We start from the raw sequence: 21,624 nt of genomic DNA, 5'->3' as shown, positions 1-21,624 counted from the left end.
CAAGCATTCAACAGAAATTCACATGCGTTTCTCTGAAAGAGAAGCAATCTGTTCCAAAACTTCAATTCACTGTGCGAAGTGAGCGGAGTGTTGCTTCACTTTCTAAATGCTCTCCTTTTAGAGAAAATCACTCCCTTTTGAAAGTGCATTAAGCTACTTACAAGCATTCACAAAAAACTCACGTGCGTTTCTCTGAAAGAGAAGCAGTCTGTTCCAACACTTCAATTCACTGTTTGAAGTGAATGGAGTATTGCTTCACTTTCGAAATGCTGTCCTTTCAGAGAAAATCACTTTCCTTTGAAAGTGCCTTAAGCTACTTACAAGCATTCACAAAAAACTGACGTGCGTTTCTCTGAAAGAGAAGCAGTCTGTTCCAACACTTCAATTCACTGGGCGAAGTGAATGGAGTGTTGCTTCACTTTCTAAATGCTCTCCTTTCAGAGAAAATAACTTTCCCTTGAAAGTACCTTAAGCTACTTACAAGCATTCACAAGAAACTCACATCTGTTTCTCTGAAAGAGAAGCAGTCTGGTCCAACACTTCAATTCACTGTGCGAAGTGAATGGAGTGTTGCTTCACTTTCTAAATGCTGTCCTTTCAGAGAAAATCACTTTCCCTTGAAAGTACCTTAAGCTACTTACAAGCATTCACAAGAAACTCACATCTGTTACTCAGAAAGAGAAGCAGTCTGTTCCAACACTTCAATTCACTGTGAGAAGTGAATGGAGTGTTGCTTCACATACTAAATGCTGTAGTTTCAGAGAAAATCACTTTCCTTTGAAAGTGCCTTAAGCTACTTACAAGCATTCACAAAAAACTCACATGCGTTTCTCTGAAAGAGAAGCAGTCTGTTCCAACACTTCAATTCACTGTTTGAAGTGAATGGAGTGTTGCTTCACTTTCTAAATGCTGTCCTTTCAGAGAAAATCACTTTCCCTTCAAAGTACCTTAAGCTACTTAAAGCATTCAAAAGAAACTCACATCTGTTTCTCTGAAAGAGAAGCAGTCTGTTCCAACACTTCAATTCACTGTGCGAAGTGAAAGGAGTGTTGCTTCACTTTCTAAATGCTCTCCTTTCAGAGAAAATCACTCCCTTTTGAAACTGACTTAAGCTACTTACAAGCATTCACAAGAAACTCACATCTCTTACTCTGAACGAGGAGCAGTCTGTTCCAACACTTCAATTCACTGTTTGAAGTGAATGGAGTATTGCTTACTTTTTAAATGCTGTCCTTTCAGAGAAAATCACTTTCCTTTGAAAGTGCCTTAAGCTACTTACAAGCATTCACAAAAAACTCACATGCATTTCTCTGAAAGAGAAGCACTCTGTTCCAACACTTCAATTCACTTTGCGAAGTGAATGGAGTGTTGCTTCACTTTCTCAATGCTGTCCTTTCAGAGAAAATCATTTTTCTTTGAAACTGACTTAAGCTACTTAAAAGCATTCAACAGAAATTCACATGCGTTTCTCTGAAAGAGAAGCAGTCTGTTCCAACACTTCAATTCACTGTGCGAAGTGAATGGAGTGTTGCTTCACTTTCTAAATGCTCTCCTTTCAGAGAAAATCACTTTCCCTTCAAAGTACCTTATGCTACTTACAAGCATTCACAAGAAACTCACATCTGTTTCTCTGAAAGAGAAGCAGTCTGTTCCAACACTTCAATTCACTGTGCGAAGTTAAAGGAGTGTTGCTTCACTTTCTAAATGCTGTCCTTTAAGAGAAAATCACTTTCCCTTGAAAGTACCTTAAGCTACTTACAAGCATTCACAAGAAACTCACATCTGTTTCTCTGAAAGAGAAGCAGTCTGTTCCAACACTTCAATTCACTGTGCGAAGTGAATGGAGTGTTGCTTCACTTTCTAAATGCTGTCCTTTCAGAGAAAATCACTTTCCCTTGAAAGTACCTTAAGCTACTTACAAGCATTCACAAGAAACTCACATCTGTTTCTCTGAAAGAGAAGCAGTCTGTTCCAACACTTCAATTAACTGTGAGAAGTGAATGGAGTGTTGCTTCACATTCTAAATGCTGTCCTTTCAGAGAAAATCACTTTCCTTTGAAAGTGCCTTAAGCTACTTACAAGCATTCACAAAAAACTCACATGCGTTTCTCTGAAAGAGAAGCGGTCTGTTCCAACACTTCAATTCACTGTGCGAAGTGAATGGAGTGTTGCTTCACTTTCTAAATGCTCTCCTTTCAGAGAAAATCACTCCCTTTTGAAACTGCCTTAAGCTACTTACAAGCATTCACAAGAAACTCACATCTCTTACTCTGAACGAGAAGCAGTCTGTTCCAACACTTCAATTCACTGTGCGAAGTGAATGGAGTGTTGCTTCACTTTCTAAATGCTTTCCTTTCAGATAAAATCACTTTCCTATGAAAGTGCCTTAAGCTACTTACAAGCATTCAAAAGAAACTCACATGCATTTTTCTGAAAGAGAAGCAGTCTGTTCCAACACTTCAATTCACTGTGCGAAGAGAATGGAGTGTTGCTTCACTTTCTAAATGCTGTCCTTTCAGAGAAAATCACTTTCCTTTGAAACTGCCTTAATCTACTTAAAAGCATTCAACAGAAATTCACATGCGTTTCTCTGAAAGAGAAGCAGTCTGTTCCAACACTTCAATTCACTGTGCGAAGTGAATGGAGTGTTGCTTCACTTTCTAAATGCTGTCCTTTCAGAGAAAATCACTTTCCCTTCAAAGTACCTTAAGCTACTTACAAGCATTCACAAGAAACTCACATCTGTTTCTCTGAAAGAGAAGCAGTCTGTTCCAACACTTCAATTCACTGTGCGAAGTTAAAGGAGTGTTGCTTCACTTTCTAAATGCTGTCCTTTCAGAGAAAATCACTTTCCCTTGAAAGTACCTTAAGCTACTTACAAGCATTCACAAGAACCTCACATCTGTTTCTCTGAAAGAGAAGCAGTCTGTTCCAACACTTCAATTCACTGTGCGAAGTGAATGGAATGTTGCTTCACTTTCTAAATCCTGTCCTTTCAGAGAAAATCACTTTCCTTTGAAAGTGCCTTAAGCTACTTACAAGCATTCACAAAAAACTCACATACGTTTCTCTGAAAGAGAAGCAGTCTTTTCCAACACTTAAATTCACTATGCGAAGTGAACGGAGTGTTGCTTCACTTTCTAAATGCTGTCCTGTCAGAGAAAATCACTTTCCTTTGAAAGTGCCTTAAGCTACTTACAAGCATTCCCAAGAAACTCATATGCGTTTTTCTGAAAGAGAAGCAGTCTGTTCCAACACTTCAATTCACTGTGCGAAGTGAATGGAGTGTTGCTTCACTTTCTAAATGCTGTCCTTTCAGAGAAAATCACTTTCCCTTCAAAGTACCTTAAGCTACTTACAAGCATTCACAAGAAACTCACATCTGTTTCTCTGAAAGAGAAGCAGTCTGTTCCAACACTTCAATTCACTGTGCGAAGTTAAAGGAGTGTTGCTTCACTTTCTAAATGCTGTCCTTTCAGAGAAAATCACTTTCCCTTGAAAGTACCTTAAGCTACTTACAAGCATTCACAAGAAACTCACATCTGTTTCTCTGAAAGAGAAGCAGTCTGTTCCAACACTTCAATTCACTGTGCGAAGTGAATGGAATGTTGCTTCACTTTCTAAATCCTGTCCTTTCAGAGAAAATCACTTTCCTTTGAAAGTGCCTTAAGCTACTTACAAGCATTCACAAAAAACTCACATACGTTTCTCTGAAAGAGAAGCAGTCTTTTCCAACACTTAAATTCACTATGCGAAGTGAACGGAGTGTTGCTTCACTTTCTAAATGCTGTCCTTTCAGAGAAAATCACTCCCTTTTTAAACTGCCTTAAGCTACTTATAAGAATTCACAAGAAACTCACATCTCTTACTCTGAACGAGAAGCAGTCTGTTCCAACACTTCAATTCACTGTGCGAAGTGAATGGAGTGTTGCTTCACTTTCGAAATGCTGTCCTTTCAGAGAAAATCACTTTCCTTTGAAAGTGCCTTAAGCTACTTACAAGCATTCACAAAAAACTCACATGCGTTTCTCTGAAAGAGAAGCAGTCTGTTCCAACACTTTAATTCACTGTGCGAAGTGAATGGAGTGTTGCTTCACTTTCTAAATGCTGTCCTTTCAGAGAAAATCACTTTCCCTTGAAAGTACCTTAAGCTACTTACAAGCATTCACAAGAAACTCACATCTGTGTCTCTGAAAGAGAAGCAGTCTGTTCCAACACTTCAATTCACTGTGCGAAGTGAATGGAATGTTGCTTCACTTTCTAAATCCTGTCCTTTCAGAGAAAATCACTTTCCTTTGAAAGTGCCTTAAGCTACTTACAAGCATTCACAAAAAACTCACATACGTTTCTCTGAAAGAGAAGCAGTCTTTTCCAACACTTAAATTCACTATGCGAAGTGAACGGAGTGTTGCTTCACTTTCTAAATGCTGTCCTGTCAGAGAAAATCACTTTCCTTTGAAAGTGCCTTAAGCTACTTACAAGCATTCCCAAGAAACTCATATGCGTTTTTCTGAAAGAGAAGCAGTCTGTTCCAACACTTCAATTCACTGTGCGAAGTGAATGGAGTGTTGCTTCACTTTCTAAATGCTGTCCTTTCAGAGAAAATCACTTTCCCTTGAAAGTACCTTAAGCTACTTACAAGCATTCACAAGAAACTCACATCTGTTTCTCTGAAAGAGAAGCAGTCTGTTCCAACACTTCAATTCACTGTGCGAAGTTAAAGGAGTGTTGCTTCACTTTCTAAATGCTGTCCTTTCAGAGAAAATCACTTTCCCTTGAAAGTACCTTAAGCTACTTACAAGCATTCACAAGAAACTCACATCTGTTTCTCTGAAAGAGAAGCAGTCTGTTCCAACACTTCAATTCACTGTGCGAAGTGAATGGAATGTTGCTTCACTTTCTAAATCCTGTCCTTTCAGAGAAAATCACTTTCCTTTGAAAGTGCCTTAAGCTACTTACAAGCATTCACAAAAAACTCACATACGTTTCTCTGAAAGAGAAGCAGTCTTTTCCAACACTTAAATTCACTATGCGAAGTGAACGGAGTGTTGCTTCACTTTCTAAATGCTGTCCTTTCAGAGAAAATCACTTTCCTTTGAAAGTGCCTTAAGCTACTTACAAGCATTCACAAGAAACTCACATGCGTTTTTCTGAAAGAGAAGCAGTCTGTTCCAACACTTCAATTCACTGTGCGAAGTGAATGGAGTGTTGCTTCACTTTCTAAATGCTGTCCTTTCAGAGAAAATCACTTTCCTTTGAAAGTGCCTTAAGCTACTTAAAAGCATTCAACAGAAATTCACATGCGTTTCTCTGAAAGAGAAGCAATCTGTTCCAAAACTTCAATTCACTGTGCGAAGTGAGCGGAGTGTTGCTTCACTTTCTAAATGCTCTCCTTTTAGAGAAAATCACTCCCTTTTGAAAGTGCATTAAGCTACTTACAAGCATTCACAAAAAACTCACGTGCGTTTCTCTGAAAGAGAAGCAGTCTGTTCCAAAACTCCAATTCACTGGGCGAAGTGAATGGAGTGTTGCTTCACTTTCTAAATGCTCTCCTTTCAGAGAAAATCACTTTCCCTTGAAAGTACCTTAAGCTACTTACAAGCATTCACAAGAAACTCACATCTGTTTCTCTGAAAGAGAAGCAGTCTGGTCCAACACTTCAATTCACTGTGCGAAGTGAATGGAGTGTTGCTTCACTTTCTAAATGCTGTCCTTTCAGAGAAAATCACTTTCCCTTGAAAGTACCTTAAGCTACTTACAAGCATTCACAAGAAACTCACATCTGTTACTCAGAAAGAGAAGCAGTCTGTTCCAACACTTCAATTCACTGTGAGAAGTGAATGGAGTGTTGCTTCACATACTAAATGCTGTAGTTTCAGAGAAAATCACTTTCCTTTGAAAGTGCCTTAAGCTACTTACAAGCATTCACAAAAAACTCACATGCGTTTCTCTGAAAGAGAAGCAGTCTGTTCCAACACTTCAATTCACTGTTTGAAGTGAATGGAGTGTTGCTTCACTTTCTAAATGCTCTCCTTTCAGAGAAAATCACTCCCTTTTGAAACTGCCTTAAGCTACTTACAAGCATTCACAAGAAACTCACATCTCTTACTCTGAACGAGAAGCAGTCTGTTCCAACACTTCAATTCACTGTGCGAAGTGAATGGAGTGTTGCTTCACTTTCTAAATGCTTTCCTTTCAGATAAAATCACTTTCCTATGAAAGTGCCTTAAGCTACTTACAAGCATTCAAAAGAAACTCACATGCATTTTTCTGAAAGAGAAGCAGTCTGTTCCAACACTTCAATTCACTGTGCGAAGAGAATGGAGTGTTGCTTCACTTTCTAAATGCTGTCCTTTCAGAGAAAATCACTTTCCTTTGAAACTGCCTTAATCTACTTAAAAGCATTCAACAGAAATTCACATGCGTTTCTCTGAAAGAGAAGCAGTCTGTTCCAACACTTCAATTCACTGTGCGAAGTGAATGGAGTGTTGCTTCACTTTCTAAATGCTGTCCTTTCAGAGAAAATCACTTTCCCTTCAAAGTACCTTAAGCTACTTACAAGCATTCACAAGAAACTCACATCTGTTTCTCTGAAAGAGAAGCAGTCTGTTCCAACACTTCAATTCACTGTGCGAAGTTAAAGGAGTGTTGCTTCACTTTCTAAATGCTGTCCTTTCAGAGAAAATCACTTTCCCTTGAAAGTACCTTAAGCTACTTACAAGCATTCACAAGAACCTCACATCTGTTTCTCTGAAAGAGAAGCAGTCTGTTCCAACACTTCAATTCACTGTGCGAAGTGAATGGAATGTTGCTTCACTTTCTAAATCCTGTCCTTTCAGAGAAAATCACTTTCCTTTGAAAGTGCCTTAAGCTACTTACAAGCATTCACAAAAAACTCACATACGTTTCTCTGAAAGAGAAGCAGTCTTTTCCAACACTTAAATTCACTATGCGAAGTGAACGGAGTGTTGCTTCACTTTCTAAATGCTGTCCTGTCAGAGAAAATCACTTTCCTTTGAAAGTGCCTTAAGCTACTTACAAGCATTCCCAAGAAACTCATATGCGTTTTTCTGAAAGAGAAGCAGTCTGTTCCAACACTTCAATTCACTGTGCGAAGTGAATGGAGTGTTGCTTCACTTTCTAAATGCTGTCCTTTCAGAGAAAATCACTTTCCCTTCAAAGTACCTTAAGCTACTTACAAGCATTCACAAGAAACTCACATCTGTTTCTCTGAAAGAGAAGCAGTCTGTTCCAACACTTCAATTCACTGTGCGAAGTTAAAGGAGTGTTGCTTCACTTTCTAAATGCTGTCCTTTCAGAGAAAATCACTTTCCCTTGAAAGTACCTTAAGCTACTTACAAGCATTCACAAGAACCTCACATCTGTTTCTCTGAAAGAGAAGCAGTCTGTTCCAACACTTCAATTCACTGTGCGAAGTGAATGGAATGTTGCTTCACTTTCTAAATCCTGTCCTTTCAGAGAAAATCACTTTCCTTTGAAAGTGCCTTAAGCTACTTACAAGCATTCACAAAAAACTCACATACATTTCTCTGAAAGAGAAGCAGTCTTTTCCAACACTTAAATTCACTATGCGAAGTGAACGGAGTGTTGCTTCACTTTCTAAATGCTGTCCTGTCAGAGAAAATCACTTTCCTTTGAAAGTGCCTTAAGCTACTTACAAGCATTCCCAAGAAACTCATATGCGTTTTTCTGAAAGAGAAGCAGTCTGTTCCAACACTTCAATTCACTGTGCGAAGTGAATGGAGTGTTGCTTCACTTTCTAAATGCTGTCCTTTCAGAGAAAATCACTTTCCCTTCAAAGTACCTTAAGCTACTTACAAGCATTCACAAGAAACTCACATCTGTTTCTCTGAAAGAGAAGCAGTCTGTTCCAACACTTCAATTCACTGTGCGAAGTTAAAGGAGTGTTGCTTCACTTTCTAAATGCTGTCCTTTCAGAGAAAATCACTTTCCCTTGAAAGTGCCTTAAGCTACTTACAAGCATTCACAAGAAACTCACATCTGTTTCTCTGAAAGAGAAGCAGTCTGTTCCAACACTTCAATTCACTGTGCGAAGTGAATGGAATGTTGCTTCACTTTCTAAATCCTGTCCTTTCAGAGAAAATCACTTTCCTTTGAAAGTGCCTTAAGCTACTTACAAGCATTCACAAAAAACTCACATACGTTTCTCTGAAAGAGAAGCAGTCTTTTCCAACACTTAAATTCACTATGCGAAGTGAACGGAGTGTTGCTTCACTTTCTAAATGCTGTCCTTTCAGAGAAAATCACTTTCCTTTGAAAGTGCCTTAAGCTACTTACAAGCATTCACAAGAAACTCACATGCGTTTTTCTGAAAGAGAAGCAGTCTGTTCCAACACTTCAATTCACTGTGCGAAGTGAATGGAGTGTTGCTTCACTTTCTAAATGCTGTCCTTTCAGAGAAAATCACTTTCCTTTGAAAGTGCCTTAAGCTACTTACAAACATTCAACAGAAATTCACATGCGTTTCTCTGAAAGAGAAGCAATCTGTTCCAAAACTTCAATTCACTGTGCGAAGTGAGCGGAGTGTTGCTTCACTTTCTAAATGCTCTCCTTTTAGAGAAAATCACTCCCTTTTGAAAGTGCATTAAGCTACTTACAAGCATTCACAAAAAACTCACGTGCGTTTCTCTGAAAGAGAAGCAGTCTGTTCCAACACTTCAATTCACTGTTTGAAGTGAATGGAGTATTGCTTCACTTTCTAAATGCTGTCCTTTCAGAGAAAATCACTTTCCTTTGAAACTGCCTTAATCTACTTAAAAGCATTCAACAGAAATTCACATGCGTTTCTCTGAAAGAGAAGCAGTCTGTTCCAACACTTCAATTCACTGTGCGAAGTGAATGGAGTGTTGCTTCACTTTCTAAATGCTGTCCTTTCAGAGAAAATCACTTTCCCTTCAAAGTACCTTAAGCTACTTACAAGCATTCACAAGAAACTCACATCTGTTTCTCTGAAAGAGAAGCAGTCTGTTCCAACACTTCAATTCACTGTGCGAAGTTAAAGGAGTGTTGCTTCACTTTCTAAATGCTGTCCTTTCAGAGAAAATCACTTTCCCTTGAAAGTACCTTAAGCTACTTACAAGCATTCACAAGAACCTCACATCTGTTTCTCTGAAAGAGAAGCAGTCTGTTCCAACACTTCAATTCACTGTGCGAAGTGAATGGAGTGTTGCTTCACTTTCTAAATGCTGTCCTTTCAGAGAAAATCACTTTCCCTTGAAAGTACCTTAAGCTACTTACAAGCATTCACAAGAAACTCACATCTGTTTCTCTGAAAGAGAAGCAGTCTGTTCCAACACTTCAATTCACTGTGCGAAGTTAAAGGAGTGTTGCTTCACTTTCTAAATGCTGTCCTTTCAGAGAAAATCACTTTCCCTTGAAAGTACCTTAAGCTACTTACAAGCATTCACAAGAAACTCACATCTGTTTCTCTGAAAGAGAAGCAGTCTGTTCCAACACTTCAATTCACTGTGCGAAGTGAATGGAATGTTGCTTCACTTTCTAAATCCTGTCCTTTCAGAGAAAATCACTTTCCTTTGAAAGTGCCTTAAGCTACTTACAAGCATTCACAAAAAACTCACATACGTTTCTCTGAAAGAGAAGCAGTCTTTTCCAACACTTAAATTCACTATGCGAAGTGAACGGAGTGTTGCTTCACTTTCTAAATGCTGTCCTTTCAGAGAAAATCACTTTCCTTTGAAAGTGCCTTAAGCTACTTACAAGCATTCACAAGAAACTCACATGCGTTTTTCTGAAAGAGAAGCAGTCTGTTCCAACACTTCAATTCACTGTGCGAAGTGAATGGAGTGTTGCTTCACTTTCTAAATGCTGTCCTTTCAGAGAAAATCACTTTCCTTTGAAAGTGCCTTAAGCTACTTAAAAGCATTCAACAGAAATTCACATGCGTTTCTCTGAAAGAGAAGCAATCTGTTCCAAAACTTCAATTCACTGTGCGAAGTGAGCGGAGTGTTGCTTCACTTTCTAAATGCTCTCCTTTTAGAGAAAATCACTCCCTTTTGAAAGTGCATTAAGCTACTTACAAGCATTCACAAAAAACTCACGTGCGTTTCTCTGAAAGAGAAGCAGTCTGTTCCAAAACTTCAATTCACTGGGCGAAGTGAATGGAGTGTTGCTTCACTTTCTAAATGCTCTCCTTTCAGAGAAAATAACTTTCCCTTGAAAGTACCTTAAGCTACTTACAAGCATTCACAAGAAACTCACATCTGTTTCTCTGAAAGAGAAGCAGTCTGGTCCAACACTTCAATTCACTGTGCGAAGTGAATGGAGTGTTGCTTCACTTTCTAAATGCTGTCCTTTCAGAGAAAATCACTTTCCCTTGAAAGTACCTTAAGCTACTTACAAGCATTCACAAGAAACTCACATCTGTTACTCAGAAAGAGAAGCAGTCTGTTCCAACACTTCAATTCACTGTGAGAAGTGAATGGAGTGTTGCTTCACATACTAAATGCTGTAGTTTCAGAGAAAATCACTTTCCTTTGAAAGTGCCTTAAGCTACTTACAAGCATTCACAAAAAACTCACATGCATTTCTCTGAAAGAGAAGCAGTCTGTTCCAACACTTCAATTCACTGTTTGAAGTGAATGGAGTGTTGCTTCACTTTCGAAATGCTGTCCTTTCAGAGAAAATCACTTTCCTTTGAAAGTGTCTTAAGCTACTTACAAGCATTCACAAAAAACTCACATGCGTTTCTCTGAAAGACAAGCAGTCTGTTCCAACACTTTAATTCACTGTGCGAAGTGAATGGAGTGTTGCTTCACTTTCTAAATGCTGTCCTTTCAGAGAAAATCACTTTCCCTTGAAAGTACCTTAAGCTACTTACAAGCATTCACAAGAAACTCACATCTGTTTCTCTGAAAGAGAAGCAGCCTTTTCCAACACTTAAATTCACTATGCGAAGTGAACGGAGTGTTGCTTCACTTTCTAAATGCTGTCCTGTCAGAGAAAATCACTTTCCTTTGAAAGTGCCTTAAGCTACTTACAAGCATTCCCAAGAAACTCATATGCGTTTTTCTGAAAGAGAAGCAGTCTGTTCCAACACTTCAATTCACTGTGCGAAGTGAATGGAGTGTTGCTTCACTTTCTAAATGCTCTCCTTTCAGAGAAAATCACTTTCCCTTCAAAGTACCTTAAGCTACTTACAAGCATTCACAAGAAACTCACATCTGTTTCTCTGAAAGAGAAGCAGTCTGTTCCAACACTTCAATTCACTGTGCGAAGTTAAAGGAGTGTTGCTTCACTTTCTAAATGCTGTCCTTTCAGAGAAAATCACTTTCCCTTGAAAGTACCTTAAGCTACTTACAAGCATTCACAAGAAACTCACATCTGTTTCTCTGAAAGAGAAGCAGTCTGTTCCAACACTTCAATTCACTGTGCGAAGTGAATGGAATGTTGCTTCACTTTCTAAATCCTGTCCTTTCAGAGAAAATCACTTTCCTTTGAAAGTGCCTTAAGCTACTTACAAGCATTCACAAAAAACTCACATACGTTTCTCTGAAAGAGAAGCAGTCTTTTCCAACACTTAAATTCACTATGCGAAGTGAACGGAGTGTTGCTTCACTTTCTAAATGCTGTCCTTTCAGAGAAAATCACTTTCCTTTGAAAGTGCCTTAAGCTACTTACAAGCATTCACAAGAAACTCACATGCGTTTTTCTGAAAGAGAAGCAGTCTGTTCCAACACTTCAATTCACTGTGCGAAGTGAATGGAGTGTTGCTTCACTTTCTAAATGCTGTCCTTTCAGAGAAAATCACTTTCCTTTGAAAGTTCCTTAAGCTACTTACAAACATTCAACAGAAATTCACATGCGTTTCTCTGAAAGAGAAGCAATCTGTTCCAAAACTTCAATTCACTGTGCGAAGTGAGCGGAGTGTTGCTTCACTTTCTAAATGCTCTCCTTTTAGAGAAAATCACTCCCTTTTGAAAGTGCATTAAGCTACTTACAAGCATTCACAAAAAACTCACGTGCGTTTCTCTGAAAGAGAAGCAGTCTGTTCCAACACTTCAATTCACTGTTTGAAGTGAATGGAGTATTGCTTCACTTTCGAAATGCTGTCCTTTCAGAGAAAATCACTTTCCTTTGAAAGTGCCTTAAGCTACTTACAAGCATTCACAAAAAACTGACGTGCGTTTCTCTGAAAGAGAAGCAGTCTGTTCCAACACTTCAATTCACTGGGCGAAGTGAATGGAGTGTTGCTTCACTTTCTAAATGCTCTCCTTTCAGAGAAAATAACTTTCCCTTGAAAGTACCTTAAGCTACTTACAAGCATTCACAAGAAACTCACATCTGTTTCTCTGAAAGAGAAGCAGTCTGGTCCAACACTTCAATTCACTGTGCGAAGTGAATGGAGTGTTGCTTCACTTTCTAAATGCTGTCCTTTCAGAGAAAATCACTTTCCCTTGAAAGTACCTTAAGCTACTTACAAGCATTCACAAGAAACTCACATCTGTTACTCAGAATGAGAAGCAGTCTGTTCCAACACTTCAATTCACTGTGAGAAGTGAATGGAGTGTTGCTTCACATACTAAATGCTGTAGTTTCAGAGAAAATCACTTTCCTTTGAAAGTGCCTTAAGCTACTTACAAGCATTCACAAAAAACTCACATGCGTTTCTCTGAAAGAGAAGCAGTCTGTTCCAACACTTCAATTCACTGTTTGAAGTGAATGGAGTGTTGCTTCACTTTCTAAATGCTGTCCTTTCAGAGAAAATCACTTTCCCTTCAAAGTACCTTAAGCTACTTAAAAGCATTCACAAGAAACTCACATCTGTTTCTCTGAAAGAGAAGCAGTCTGTTCCAACACTTCAATTCACTGTGCGAAGTGAAAGGAGTGTTGCTTCACTTTCTAAATGCTGTCCTTTAAGAGAAAATCACTTTCCCTTGAAAGTACCTTAAGCTACTTACAAGCATTCACAAGAAACTCACATCTGTTTCTCTGAAAGAGAAGCCGTCTGTTCCAACACTTCAATTCACTGTGCGAAGTGAATGGAGTGTTGCTTCACTTTCTAAATGCTCTCCTTTCAGAGAAAATCACTCCCTTTTGAAACTGCCTTAAGCTACTTATAAGAATTCACAAGAAACTCACATCTCTTACTCTGAACGAGAAGCAGTCTGTTCCAACACTTCAATTCACTGTGCGAAGTGAATGGAGTGTTGCTTCACTTTCGAAATGCTGTCCTTTCAGAGAAAATCACTTTCCTTTGAAAGTGCCTTAAGCTACTTACAAGCATTCACAAAAAACTCACATGCGTTTCTATGAAAGAGAAGCAGTCTGTTCCAACACTTCAATTCACTGTGTGAAGTGAATGGAGTGCTGCTTCACTTTCTAAATGCTCTCCTTTCAGAGAAAATCACTTTCCCTTGAAAGTACCTTAAGCTACTTACAAGCATTCACAAGAAACTCTCATCTGTTTCTCTGAAAGAGAAGCAGTCTGGTCCAACACTTCAATTCACTGTGCGAAGTGAATGGAGTGTTGCTTCACTTTCTAAATGCTGTCCTTTCAGAGAAAATCACTTTCCCTTGAAAGTACCTTAAGCTACTTACAAGCATTCACAAAAAACTCACATCTGTTTCTCTGAAAGAGAAGCAGTCTGTTCCAACATTTCAATTCACTGTGAGAAGTGAATGGAGTGTTTCTTCACATGCTAAATGCTGTAGTTTCAGAGAAAATCACTTTCCTTTGAAAGTGCCTTAAGCTACTTACAAGCATTCACAAAAAACTCACATGCGTTTCTCTGAAAGAGAAGCAGTCTGTTCCAACACTTCAATTCACTGTGCGAAAGTGAATGGAGTGTTGCTTCACTTTCTAAATGCTCTCCTTTCAGAGAAAATCACTCCCTTTTGAAACTGACTTAAGCTACTTACAAGCATTCACAAGAAACTCACATCTCTTACTCTGAACGAGGAGCAGTCTGTTCCAACACTTCAATTCACTGTTTGAAGTGAATGGAGTATTGCTTACTTTTTAATTCCTGTCCTTTCAGAGAAAATCACTTTCCTTTGAAAGTGCCTTAAGCTACTTACAAGCATTCACAAAAAACTCACATGCATTTCTCTGAAAGAGAAGCACTCTGTTCCAACACTTCAATTCACTATGCGAAGTGAATGGAGTGTTGCTTCACTTTCTCAATGCTGTCCTTTCAGAGAAAATCATTTTCCTTTGAAACTGACTTAAGCTACTTAAAAGCATTCAACAGAAATTCACATGCGTTTCTCTGAAAGAGAAGCAGTCTGTTCCAACACTTCAATTCACTGTGCGAAGTGAATGGAGTGTTGCTTCACTTTCTAAATGCTCTCCTTTCAGAGAAAATCACTTTCCCTTCAAAGTACCTTATGCTACTTACAAGCATTCACAAGAAACTCACATCTGTTTCTCTGAAAGAGAAGCAGTCTGTTCCAACACTTCAATTCACTGTGCGAAGTTAAAGGAGTGTTGCTTCACTTTCTAAATGCTGTCCTTTCAGAGAAAATCACTTTCCCTTGTAAGTACCTTAAGCTACTTACAAGCATTCACAAGAAACTCACATCTGTTTCTCTGAAAGAGAAGCCGTCTGTTCCAACACTTCAATTCACTGTGCGAAGTGAATGGAGTGTTGCTTCACTTTCTAAATGCTCTCCTTTCAGAGAAAATCACTCCCTTTTGAAACTGCCTTAAGCTACTTATAAGAATTCACAAGAAACTCACATCTCTTACTCTGAACGAGAAGCAGTCTGTTCCAACACTTCAATTCACTGTGCGAAGTGAATGGAGTGTTGCTTCACTTTCGAAATGCTGTCCTTTCAGAGAAAATCACTTTCCTTTGAAAGTGCCTTAAGCTACTTACAAGCATTCACAAAAAACTCACATGCGTTTCTATGAAAGAGAAGCAGTCTGTTCCAACACTTCAATTCACTGTGTGAAGTGAATGGAGTGCTGCTTCACTTTTTAAATGCTCTCCTTTCAGAGAAAATCACTTTCCCTTGAAAGTACCTTAAGCTACTTACAAGCATTCACAAGAAACTCTCATCTGTTTCTCTGAAAGAGAAGCAGTCTGGTCCAACACTTCAATTCACTGTGCGAAGTGAATGGAGTGTTGCTTCACTTTCTAAATGCTGTCCTTTCAGAGAAAATCACTTTCCCTTGAAAGTACCTTAAGCTACTTACAAGCATTCACAAAAAACTCACATCTGTTTCTCTGAAAGAGAAGCAGTCTGTTCCAACATTTCAATTCACTGTGAGAAGTGAATGGAGTGTTTCTTCACATGCTAAATGCTGTAGTTTCAGAGAAAATCACTTTCCTTTGAAAGTGCCTTAAGCTACTTACAAGCATTCACAAAAAACTCACATGCGTTTCTCTGAAAGAGAAGCAGTCTGTTCCAACACTTCAATTCACTGTGCGAAAGTGAATGGAGTGTTGCTTCACTTTCTAAATGCTCTCCTTTCAGAGAAAATCACTCCCTTTTGAAACTGACTTAAGCTACTTACAAGCATTCACAAGAAACTCACATCTCTTACTCTGAACGAGGAGCAGTCTGTTCCAACACTTCAATTCACTGTTTGAAGTGAATGGAGTATTGCTTACTTTTTAATTCCTGTCCTTTCAGAGAAAATCACTTTCCTTTGAAAGTGCCTTAAGCTACTTACAAGCATTCACAAAAAACTCACATGCATTTCTCTGAAAGAGAAGCACTCTGTTCCAACACTTCAATTCACTATGCGAAGTGAATGGAGTGTTGCTTCACTTTCTCAATGCTGTCCTTTCAGAGAAAATCATTTTCCTTTGAAACTGACTTAAGCTACTTAAAAGCATTCAACAGAAATTCACATGCGTTTCTCTGAAAGAGAAGCAGTCTGTTCCAACACTTCAATTCACTGTGCGAAGTGAATGGAGTGTTGCTTCACTTTCTAAATGCTCTCCTTTCAGAGAAAATCACTTTCCCTTCAAAGTACCTTATGCTACTTACAAGCATTCACAAGAAACTCACATCTGTTTCTCTGAAAGAGAAGCAGTCTGTTCCAACACTTCAATTCACTGTGCGAAGTTAAAGGAGTGTTGCTTCACTTTCTAAATGCTGTCCTTTCAGAGAAAATCACTTTCCCTTGTAAGTACCTTAAGCTACTTACAAGCATTCACAAGAAACTCACATCTGTTTCTCTGAAAGAGAAGCAGTCTGTTCCAACACTTCAATTCACTGTACGAAGTGAATGGAATGTTGCTTCACTTTCTAAATCCTGTCCTTTCAGAGAAAATCACTTTCCTTTGAAAGTGCCTTAAGCTACTTACAAGCATTCACAAAAAACTCACATACGTTTCTCTGAAAGAGAAGCAGTCTTTTCCAACACTTAAATTAACTATGCGAAGTGAACGGAGTGTTGCTTCACTTTCTAAATGCTGTCCTTTCAGAGAAAATCACTTTCCTTTGAAAGTGCCTTAAGCTACTTACAAGCATTCACAAGAAACTCACATGCGTTTTTCTGAAAGAGAAGCAGTCTGTTCCAACACTTCAATTCACTGTGCGAAGTGAATGGAGTGTTGCTTCAGTTTCTAAATGCTGTCCTTTCAGGGAAAATCACTTTCCCTTCAAAGTACCTTAAGCTACTTACAAGCATTCACAAGAAACTCACATCTGTTTCTCTGAAAGAGAAGCAGTCTGTTCCAACACTTCAATTCACTGTGCGAAGTTAAAGGAGTGTTGCTTCACTTTCTAAATGCTGTCCTTTCAGAGAAAATCACTTTCCCTTGCAAGTACCTTAAGCTACTTACAAGCATTCACAAGAAACTCACATCTGTTTCTCTGAACGAGAAGCAGTCTGTTCCAACACTTCAATTCAATGTTTGAAGTGAATGGAGTGTTGCTTCACTTTCTAAATGCTGTCCTTTCAGAAAAAATCACTTTCCTTTGAAAGTGCCTTAAGCTACTTACAAGCATTCACAAGAAACTCACATCTGTTTCTCTGAAAGAGAAGCAGTCTGTTCCAACACTTAAATTAACTATGCGAAGTGAACGGAGTGTTGCTTCACTTTCTAAATGCTGTCCTTTCAGAGAAAATCACTCCCTTTTGAAACTGCCTTAAGCTACTTATAAGAATTCACAAGAAACTCACATCTCTTACTCTGAACTAGAAGCATTCTGTTCCAACACTTCAATTCACTGTGCGAAGTGAATGGAGTGTTGCTTCACTTTCGAAATGCTGTCCTTTCAGAGAAAATCACTTTCCCTTCAAAGTACCTTAAGCTACTTACAAGCATTCACAAGAAACTCACATCTGTTTCTCTGAAAGAGAAGCAGTCTGTTCCAACACTTCAATTCACTGTGCGAAGTTAAAGGAGTGTTGCTTCACTTTCTAAATGCTGTCCTTTCAGAGAAAATCACTTTCCCTTGAAAGTACCTTAAGCTACTTACAAGCATTCACAAGAAACTCACATCTGTTTCTCTGAAAGAGAAGCAGTCTGTTCCAACACTTCAATTCACTGTGCGAAGTGAATGGAATGTTGCTTCACTTTCTAAATCCTGTCCTTTCAGAGAAAATCACTTTCCTTTGAAAGTGCCTTAAGCTACTTACAAGCATTCACAAAAAACTCACATACGTTTCTCTTAAAGAGAAGCAGTCTTTTCCAACACTTAAATTCACTATGCGAAGTGAACGGAGTGTTGCTTCACTTTCTAAATGCTGTCCTTTCAGAGAAAATCACTTTCCTTTGAAAGTGCCTTAAGCTACTTACAAGCATTCACAAGAAACTCACATGCGTTTTTCTGAAAGAGAAGCAGTCTGTTCCAACACTTCAATTCACTGTGTGAAGTGAATTTAGTGTTTCCTCACTTTCTAAATGCTGTCCTTTCAGAGAAAATCACTTTCCTTTGAAAGTGCCTTAAGCTACTTACAAACATTCAACAGAAATTCACATGCGTTTCTCTGAAAGAGAAGCAATCTGTTCCAAAACTTCAATTCACTGTGCGAAGTGAGTGGAGTGTTGCTTCACTTTCTAAATGCTCTCCTTTTAGAGAAAATCACTCCCTTTTGAAAGTGCATTAAGCTACTTACAAGCATTCACAAGAAACACACATCTCTTACTCTGAAAGAGAAGCAGTCTGTTCCAACACTTCAATTCACTGTTTGAAGTGAATGGAGTGTTGCTTCACTTTCGAAATGCTGTCCTTTCAGAGAAAATCACTTTCCTTTGAAAGTGCCTTAAGCTACTTACAAGCATTCACAAAAAACTCACATGCGTTTCTCTGAAAGAGAAGCAGTCTTTTCCAACACCTCAATTCACTGTGCGAAGTGAATGGAGTGTTGCTTCACTTTCTAAATGCTCTCCTTTCAGAGAAAATAACTTTCCCTTGAAAGTACCTTAAGCTACTTACAAGCATTCACAAGAAACTCACATCTGTTTCTCTGAAAGAGAAGCAGTCTGGTCCAACACTTCAATTCACTGTGCGAAGTGAATGGAGTGTTGCTTCACTTTCTAAATGCTGTCCTTTAAGAGAAAATCACTTTCCCTTCAAAGTACATTAAGCTACTTACAAGCATTCACAAGAAACTCACATCTGTTACTCAGAAAGAGAAGCAGTCTGTTCCAACACTTCAATTCACTGTGAGAAGTGAATGGAGTGTTGCTTCACATACTAAATGCTGTAGTTTCAGAGAAAATCACTTTCCTTTGAAAGTGTCTTAAGCTACTTACAAGCATTCACAAAAAACTCACATGCGTTTCTCTGAAAGAGAAGCAGTCTGTTCCAACACTTCAATTCACTGTGAGAAGTGAATGGAGTGTTGCTTCACATACTAAATGCTGTAGTTTCAGAGAAAATCACTTTCCTTTGAAAGTGCCTTAAGCTACTTACAAGCATTCACAAAAAACTCACATGCGTTTCTCTGAAAGAGAAGCAGTCTGTTCCAACACTTCAATTCACTGTGCGAAAGTGAATGGAGTGTTGCTTCACTTTCTAAATGCTCTCCTTTCAGAGAAAATCACTCCCTTTTGAAACTGACTTAAGCTACTTACAAGCATTCACAAGAAACTCACATCTCTTACTGTGAACGAGGAGCAGTCTGTTCCAACACTTCAATTCACTGTTTGAAGTGACTGGAGTATTGCTTACTTTTTAAATGCTGTCCTTTCAGAGAAAATCACTTTCCTTTGAAAGTGCCTTAAGCTACTTACAAGCATTCACAAAAAACTCACATGCGTTTCTCTGAAAGAGAAGCACTCTGTTCCAACACTTCAATTCACTATGCGAAGTGAATGGAGTGTTGCTTCACTTTCTCAATACTTTCCTTTCAGAGAAAATCACTTTCCTTTGAAACTGCCTTAAGTTACTTAAAAGCATTCAACAGAAATTCACATGCGTTTCTCTGAAAGAGAAGCAGTCTGTTCCAACACTTCAATTCACTGTGCGAAGTGAATGGAGTGTTGCTTCACTTTCTAAATGCTCTCCTTTCAGAGAAAATCACTCCCTTTTGAAACTGCCTTAAGCTACTTATAAGAATTCACAAGAAACTCACATCTCTTACTCTGAACTAGAAGCATTCTGTTCCAACACTTCAATTCTCTGTGCGAAGTGAATGGAGTGTTGCTTCACTTTCGAAATGCTGTCCTTTCAGAGAAAATCACTTTCCCTTCAAAGTACCTTAAGCTACTTACAAGCATTCACAAGAAACTCACATCTGTTTCTCTGAAAGAGAAGCAGTCTGTTCCAACACTTCAATTCACTGTGCGAAGTTAAAGGAGTGTTGCTTCACTTTCTAAATGCTGTCCTTTCAGAGAAAATCACTTTCCCTTGAAAGTACCTTAAGCTACTTACAAGCATTCACAAGAAACTCACATCTGTTTCTCTGAAAGAGAAGCAGTCTGTTCCAACACTTCAATTCACTGTGCGAAGTGAATGGAATGTTGCTTCACTTTCTAAATCCTGTCCTTTCAGAGAAAATCACTTTCCTTTGAAAGTGCCTTAAGCTACTTACAAGCATTCACAAAAAACTCACATACGTTTCTCTGAAAGAGAAGCAGTCTTTTCCAACACTTAAATTCACTATGCGAAGTGAACGGAGTGTTGCTTCACTTTCTAAATGCTGTCCTTTCAGAGAAAATCACTTTCCTTTGAAAGTGCCTTAAGCTACTTACAAGCATTCACAAGAAACTCACATGCGTTTTTCTGAAAGAGAAGCAGTCTGTTCCAACACTTCAATTCACTGTGTGAAGTGAATTTAGTGTTTCCTCACTTTCTAAATGCTGTCCTTTCAGAGAAAATCACTTTCCTTTGAAAGTGCCTTAAGCTACTTACAAACATTCAACAGAAATTCACATGCGTTTCTCTGAAAGAGAAGCAATCTGTTCCAAAACTTCAATTCACTGTGCGAAGTGAGTGGAGTGTTGCTTCACTTTCTAAATGCTCTCCTTTTAGAGAAAATCACTCCCTTTTGAAAGTGCATTAAGCTACGTACAAGCATTCACAAGAAACACACATCTCTTACTCTGAAAGAGAAGCAGTCTGTTCCAACACTTCAATTCACTGTTTGAAGTGAATGGAGTGTTGCTTCACTTTCGAAATGCTGTCCTTTCAGAGAAAATCACTTTCCTTTGAAAGTGCCTTAAGCTACTTACAAGCATTCACAAAAAACTCACATGCGTTTCTCTGAAAGAGAAGCAGTCTTTTCCAACACCTCAATTCACTGTGCGAAGTGAATGGAGTGTTGCTTCACTTTCTAAATGCTCTCCTTTCAGAGAAAATAACTTTCCCTTGAAAGTACCTTAAGCTACTTACAAGCATTCACAAGAAACTCACATCTGTTTCTCTGAAAGTGAAGCAGTCTGGTCCAACACTTCAATTCACTGTGCGAAGTAAATGGTGTGTTGCTTCACTTTCTAAATGCTGTCCTTTAAGAGAAAATCACTTTCCCTTCAAAGTACCTTAAGCTACTTACAAGCATTCACAAGAAACTCACATCTGTTACTCAGAAAGAGAAGCAGTCTGTTCCAACACTTCAATTCACTGTGAGAAGTGAATGGAGTGTTGCTTCACATACTAAATGCTGTAGTTTCAGAGAAAATCACTTTCCTTTGAAAGTGTCTTAAGCTACTTACAAGCATTCACAAAAAACTCACATGCGTTTCTCTGAAAGAGAAGCAGTCTGTTCCAACACTTCAATTCACTGTGCGAAAGTGAAAGGAGTGTTGCTTCACTTACTAAATGCTCTCCTTTCAGAGAAAATCACTTTCCTTTGAAACTGCCTTAAGCTACTTACAAGCATTCAACAGAAATTCACATGCGTTTTTCTGAAAGAGAAGCAGTCTGTTCCAACACTTCAATTCACTGTGTGAAGTGAATGGAGTGTTTCTTCACTTTCTAAATGCTGTCCTTTCAGAGAAAATCACTTTCCTTTGAAAGTGCCTTAAGCTACTTAAAAGCAGTCAACAGAAATTCACATGCGTTTTTCTGAAAAAGAAGCAGCCTGTTCCAAAACTTCAATTCACTGTGCGAAGTGAGTGGAGTGTTGCTTCACTTTCTAAATGCTCTCCTTTTAGAGAAAATCACTCCCTTTTGAAAGTGCCTTAAGCTACTTACAAGCATTCACAAGAAACACACATC

The sequence above is a fragment of the Myodes glareolus genome, chromosome X (assembly GCF_982192425.1).
Source record: "Myodes glareolus chromosome X, mMyoGla1.1, whole genome shotgun sequence".
In the NCBI taxonomy this organism is placed as follows: Eukaryota; Metazoa; Chordata; class Mammalia; order Rodentia; family Cricetidae; genus Myodes; species Myodes glareolus.
The sequence above is the reverse complement of the archived record's forward strand: the minus strand, read 5'-3'. Positions refer to the sequence as shown.